Raw genomic sequence first — 7,381 nt, 5'->3', positions numbered from 1 at the left:
TGTTCTTTTTGTTAATGTTAATTTATTTTGAATGTTAACTAAAAAAATAATGTAAACTAAAATTAATATATACTTGGATTTAGGATAATTTGGGTTTTAATAAAGCATGTCACTGTTTATAATTATTTTATTGTAAACATTTAATACATCATGTGTCTAGAGATTGGAATTATTTAAAAACACGCTAAAATAATTTTACAATGGAGCGTCACTTATTTGTTTGACATTGAGCTGTGATATTTTATTATCATTAAGATACTTTTATAGTTTTTATTTATATATATAAATATATTATATAAATATTTTTTATTTATTTAAAAATGTGTTTTTATTTTAGTACATTTGTTGTGGGTTTTTGTCTTTTTTTTTGGTAGTTTTTAAAAATAAATATCTCTATGGTTTTTTGTCATTTTTATTTCAGTTTTAGTTATTTTAGAACATCAGGTTAAACTAAATTAAAATGAGAAATGTTGCCTCGGCAACTAGCTGAAATATGTTGGTGTGAATACGAAGCGAATAATTTGGTCATTTTAATAAAGGTGGTGTAATGTCAATGCTAATAATAATTTCAATGCTTATTAAAAGACATCTTAAGCTGTGAGGCCGGGAAGGGCGCCAAACTGGTCAGCAACGAGGCTTCTAGATTAATTTACTGCAAAGCAAATAAAAGCAATTAATGTCTTCATCTCAAAAAACATTTTTGTCTTACATTTCATAATTAACTTGGGCTCAATGCTGACTCACTTTCTGCCATTTTTATTTATTTATTGGAATGTGGGCAAAGGATTGTGGGTGCTTAAAGAACGTGAAAAATACACTTGATGAGTCCTTCACAATAAACGAAATGAAGGCCAGAAAATGAATGAAGGATCTTCCAGACTGAAAGAACCTATTAAAGAAAATGACACGCATTTGATTTTATTTCAAACATTCTTCTTCATATAACTACATAATTATTAAATTAGTTTGTTACCAACATACACAACATTATTTTACAAGTAATAACAGTAATGCAATATAAAGTACTACACATTTGATACATTTCATAAAAATACATTGTCAAATGTAAAAAATACTGAGACAGTCTGAGAAATTCTGCTGAGTTTGTAATGTTTAGTGCTAATAATTTAGTGGACATACAATAAACATTTCTGAGATGCATACAATGCTATTGTGCAGAATAACTTAAACCTGCTTAATTAGGGTTTACTAGCTTCATAACTAGTAAGAATGAAGCTAGTAAAACCAGATCTAGACCAGACAACTAAAATGCAAAATAGAAGCATTTTCATTCTCTTTTGAACTCCACTATAAATCCTATACAAAAGATAAAATGCAATTAAAGAGTTCTATTAATTTGTCATTTATTAAGTTTATGTAATCAACGATGCGAGTGGACGATCATGTGTGAAAGTGACAGTATTGCTGTTTATTTCCAGGGAATGCATGAATTGATACAATGTGAATGCACGGTAAGTGGCTTTGGCAAATGCATTCATGTAAATGTGTGCTGCTTTTCCAAACAAATGAGTAAATGGTAACAGTCAGATGAAGAACTCATCTACTTGTGCATGTTGAGGTCGACTGTGACACTGTGAAGCTTGTGTCTCTGCTAGGACGCTCTTTGCGCTCTCGTCAGTGGTCCACCGTGGCTCATCCAGGACGTGTTTCTGGTCTCTAGACAGAGTCAGCAGAGCAGACACTCCTAAAGCGGAGCACAACCCGTGTCCACATTCATCTCCGGCTCCTCCTTTTCCAGCCGGAGGCAGGAAAGGAAGGTTTCCGAGGTTATCGTGGGCTCGTACCAGTTCATCGACAGGCCTGCGGGGCTGCTGCGCTGGGACGAGTAACAGGAGCTTCCTTGAGGAGAGCTGCGGGTGCCGTCTGACCCAGCGCACTTCCTGCCTGACCTCACGCCGCGGGGACAGCGGTCCTCAGCGTGCTCCTTCAGATGGGACGTCCTCCTGCAGGGAGAGGTGGAAGGGGGTCTGGCAGCTGCACAGCTCCTCAGCTGCATCCTGGGACAGCTCAGAGGAAACGCAGACTTCAGGAAGCCTTGGGCTTGTGCTGGAGCCTTAACCTGTGGAGAAAACCACGCTTTATCAGTTCAGCAGTAAGGTTCTGGATTACAGGTAATAATGTTGTAATTAATGTTCAGTTTCCTGCACAGACCGATCATTTAGCTTCATAAAACCTCAATATATCGTCAGGATCCATGGGTATAAATATGCTTTTTTTTACTCTTTAAGTGACAGCAGCCACTGACTTGCATTTTAGGAATAATCAAGGACCACGGTTTCAGCTAAAAATCTTCTTTACTGTTCTGCTAGAGATGAAGTCTCTTACATCTTGAATGGCCTGAGGGTGAGGAAATTAACAGCAAATTTTCATTTCTGGGTGAACTATTCCTTTAAGAAAATTGCAGTTTAAAGGAATAGTTCACATTAAAAATGCTGGCATTATTTACTTTACCCTCATGTCATTCCGAACCCATTATATATGATTTTTTAACACAAAAAATAAAAAAGATCTATAATTGTGAAAGCCACCCACAAGCCCCCATTTGCAGCCTTTACACATTCATTCAATCATTTTCAAATTGTTTAGAACAAAAGGTTTCCTTTAAAAATAAAATGTTGTTGGAGTTAGGGGAAGGCCTAAAACTATTTCAATTCAAAGCAAATAAATTTCCTTAGCATTGAAATGTGATAATTAATTTTAAAATAAATGCATGTACAAAATTTAAACTGATGTCCATGTTTTCTATTACTGTAGATCAGTGGTTCCCTTTCGAATGGTCTCTCCCGTTGCGTCTTACTGTTCTGCTAGAGATGAAGTCTCTTACATCTTGAATGGCCTGAGGGTGAGGAAATTAACAGCAAATTTTCATTTCTGGGTGAACTATTCCTTTAAGAAAATTGCAGTTTAAAGGAATAGCTCACATTAAAAATGCTGGCATTATTTACTTTACCCTCATGTCATTCCGAACCCATTATATATGATTTTTTAACACAAAAAATAAAAAAGATCTATAATTGTGAAAGCCACCCACAAGCCCCCATTTGCAGCCTTTACACATTCGTTCAATCATTTTCAAATTGTTTAGAACAAAAGGTTTCCTTTAAAAATAAAATGTTGTTGGAGTTAGGGGAAGGCCTAAAACTATTTCAATTCAAAGCAAATAAATTTAATTAGCATTGAAATGTGATCATTAATTTTAAAATAAATGCATGTACAAAATTTAAACTGATGTCCATGTTTTCTATTACTGTAGATCAGTGGTTCCCTTTCGAATGGTCTCTCCCGTTGCGTGGCTGACAGGAAACAGGGAACTCCTGTTTACTCTGATACTGAAGCCTGATTTGTTTCATGTTCGTGTAACTGCACAACCAATGGAACTTCAACCCGCCAAAAGGGGTGAAAGCCGACTGCTAAGTCTGCTCTGAGCACAATTTCATCAGAATTTTTCTCCTTCAGCGATGAAGATCATCTCCTCGCTGAATCTGCAAGCAAGAAGATGAAGAAGAGGAAGAAAGAAGAAGCCAGAAGCCTTCCCCTGTGGCTATTCGGCACCTATTAGAGCAAATTTCCAGCGACGTTGTTACAAATGTAGCACCACGAGTGTGGCTTGTTCAGAGAACCCCTGTATGATGCAGATGGGCACAGTGAGTGTGTCGCCTGTCTGCAGAAGCTGCGCTCACCGGGATATAATTTTCTCACTGAGAGAGCATGAGTCTCACCTTTCTCCACTCGCGGATTTACTTCTTCAACAAAGGCGGTCCTCCCTGGTCTGCTCTCCCATTTCCTCCCTCCCCTAGGAAGAAGAAACAGCGGAACAGTGGGGCTCAAACACCTGGCTCGAGTGAACTCATGCCAGCACAGGTCCCACGTGCTTCACTCTCCCTGCAATGCCTCAATTCACCTACTAGTGTTTCACACGTGAGTATCAGCACCCCTTGTCGGCTGCGAACGGTTTGATTTCCTTCAGCAGTGCCCCCGGATGGCAACATGCTACCCCTTTCCAAAGCGTCAAGGTCCATGCCCCAGAGTGACATTGAACCCTCAGCCTCAGAAGCCATCCTGATCCAAACTCAGAGAGGACGAGGAGAGGGTCAGTTCTCGATGACCCCAGAACTCCCTCGAAGAAGCCTCATGCTCACTCTCCATCCACTCTCCATGCTCACTCTCCATCCAACTGACTCCATTCAAGCTGGGCTCGTCCTCTCCATTCAGTGTGCACCCAAGCAAACTACCGCTATGATAGCGGACCCACATACTCAAAAGAGCATTTCTCCTCTCCTAGTTACCACAAATGGCAGTTTCCCACCCCCGTGCGGCGAACTACCATTCGAAAAACAGAAACCACTCGCCCTCTGGCTTCAGGCTTGGAAAGCTATCCCAGTTGTGTCAATGAAAACACCATGTTAACATCAGTAAATTATGGGGTGCCGCAAGGATCTGTGTTAGGCCCTCTGTTATGTTCAATATACTGTACATGCTGCCACTTGGCAACATTATTAGAAAACATGGAAATCGATTCCACTGCTATGCCGATGAAACGCAGTTATACATTTCATCACGGCCAGATGAAATCTCTAAATTATCCAAGTTGACAGAATATGTTAAAGATATAAAATATTGGATGACCAGTAATTTTCTCCTTTTAAATTCAGACAAGACTGAGGTATTACTTATTGGACCAAAAACCTGCACACAGAATCTCTTAAAGTACAATTTGCAACTAGAAGGATTTACTGTTATGTCATCACCTGCAGTTAAAGACCTGGGCGCTATATTGGACAGCAACTTATCTTTCACAAATCATATTTTCATGTGTTACAAAAAAAACAGCCTTCTTCCAACTCAGAAACATTGCTAAGCTATGGAACAAGTTATCTGTTTCTGACGCAGAAAAGCTAGTTCATGCATTCATGACCTCTCGACTGGATTACTGTAATGCACTACTAGCTGGTTGTCCTGCATCCTCAATAAACAAGCTACAGTTAGTCCAAAACGCAGCTGCTAGAGTTCTTACCAGGTCAAAAAATATGACCATGTTACCCCAATTTTATCATCTCTACATTGGTTACCTATTAAGTTCCATATTGATTTCAAAATATTGCTACTGACCTATAAGGCACTAAATGGTTTTGCTCCTGTATATTTAACTGATATTCTAATGCCCTACAATCCATCACGCTCTTTAAGGTCACAAAACATGGTAGGATCTAAACCATCTTAAAGCCTGCCCTTGAATACCTGTATAGTTTTGTAATCGATCTATGAGTCATCATCTATAGTGTCGAACGCCGCACTAAGATCAAGTAAAACTAGCAATGAGACACAGCCTTGGTCTGACGCAAGAAGCAAGTCATTTGTAATTTTAACAAGTGCAGTTTCTGTGCTATGGTGGGGTCTGAAACCTGAAATTCTTCATAGAGATCTTTTTTTTAGACATAAACGGAAGATTTGAAATAGCGCTGACCCCTGCAAGGACCTCAGATGACGCCAACTTGAATCAACATGCACAACTCCCAAAAATGTCTATATTGTAATCATTGTGATCACACTTGCAATAATTGCTTTAATGAGCTATTTTTTTCCGCCTAAAATAATTAATTCATAACTGTATGATTCTATTGTCTTGAACTGTTCATTTCTGAAATGGGCATTACTTGGACACATTCACTTCTGATAACAGATCACTCTAAATTGTAATGTAGATGCATGCATTTTCTGTAAAGCTGCATTGAAACAATGTGTATTGTGAAAAGCAGAATACAAATACATTTGAATTGAATTGAACTGAATTTATCTGCCAATTTACTGACATTTTCAAAGAGAAAAAAAGTTTATTTTTCATACTCCATTGACAGATATTTGTCTTGTTTTGAGCACAAACTCACTTCATTTTTGTTAAATTTCCCAGACTTCATATCTTCATTTTGCATCTCAAATGGCTCTTAATTTAAGGATGTTCAGATCTTTGTATTGGAAAACCAGACAAAAATACGGAGGAAGATACTATTCTTTTTTTTTTGTTGCAATTCATGCAAAATTTACTGTAAGACTTCCTGCTCTTTTAAGGCCTTAATTTGTGGAAGGCCAAATTAAGACTTTTAAAGACCATTTTAAGACCTGTAGAAACTCTAGTATGACTGTTCACTAAAAGGGCTTATAGAAACCAGAGCACATTTCCTGTGACCTACTTGAAAGAGGATCTTGTTGTCGTCCAGATCTTCGGTGTGCCATCGGCTGGCGCTGATGGGTGAGCAGGTGTTGGGCAGTAAGGGCACGAGCTGTCCGATCTCCCCCACCCAGAACTGCAGCACCATGGAGTAACACGGCTCCACTCGCACCCCAGGTGAGAGCTGCTTGATGGCCAGCTGTAGGCTGACGCCTGCTTCTGTGAGCAGCGTGAACCAGAAAAAGCCCATCTTCTGCTCTTCTACCGTCCTCTGCAGTACCGTCTCATATAAACGCACAGTGTCCTCAAAGTTATCATAGGTGCTGTGCAAAGTCACCCGCACAACCTCTCCTCCATAGTGCACCGACCGCACACCCCACACCGGCATCCCCGTGCCCAGGCTGTAGAAGTCCCGGCTGGGCAGGAGATAAGGCCTCAGTAGGGCGCTGGACGGGGAGCTAACGTGAACGCCGGCCTCTCTGGTGCCGCAGCTCTCCGTATGGTGGTACTGCCAGGGCGGACACTGCAGGAAGTCCAGTACTCTGAGAATGCGTTCCTCTCCGTAAGACTCGTGTAAGAATATGGTGACGGCGTGTGAGGGGTGGCCAGGTGCTGGTTAGCTCTGGTGTGGTCATGAAGAGGACAGGCCCGCTCAGACACGTGGAAGAGGCGCAGGCCGGGATGGACCCACTTCAGCAGGCGGTCCAGAGTGTGCTGGAGGAGCAGCGAGGTGCCGGGGTGGGCGGGTAGGTGCATGGTGAGCAGAAGGAGCTCCTGACCCGGGACAGCCGAGAGGTCAGCTGAACAAAGAGCAGAGGAAGCCACAGACAGAGCGGTGAGGAAAAATCTAATCACAGATGGCAAAACAAGCCTGACTGTTGATAGAACATTAAACAAAGAAAATGGACTCACTGCTACTGCAGGACATTTTACTGCAGTCAGATCTAAAGAAAAGAATAAGCACAGTTATTATAATGAGTGTAATACTGTTCAACTGATATCCATCTATCAGAAAATAACAGTTTTTATAAATAACAGAGAGGTATCCTTTAAAATATTACACAGAATTTACCCTGCTAAGGAATGATTTGAACGTTAGAGATGAGATGAAAAACACTGAAATGTGTGGTGTTGCTATACAATCTGTGATTTAACTTTTCTTTCAATGTGTATATTCAAAAATATTTTTGGATG

At 40.2% G+C, this 7,381-nt stretch overlaps 1 pseudogene; it reads right to left on the bottom strand.

Annotated features, from left to right (window-relative positions):
* Nucleotides 1-1,413: 1,413 nt before the first annotated feature.
* LOC107598572 (protein FAM124B-like) lies at nucleotides 1,414-7,130 on the bottom strand (annotated as a pseudogene).
* Nucleotides 7,131-7,381: the final 251 nt, after the last annotated feature.

Source organism: Sinocyclocheilus grahami, unplaced genomic scaffold (genome assembly GCF_001515645.1).
Source record: "Sinocyclocheilus grahami isolate Dianchi unplaced genomic scaffold, SAMN03320097.WGS_v1.1 scaffold253.1, whole genome shotgun sequence".
NCBI classification, from domain to species: Eukaryota; Metazoa; Chordata; class Actinopteri; order Cypriniformes; family Cyprinidae; genus Sinocyclocheilus; species Sinocyclocheilus grahami.
The sequence above is the reverse complement of the archived record's forward strand: the minus strand, read 5'-3'. Positions and strand labels throughout refer to the sequence as shown.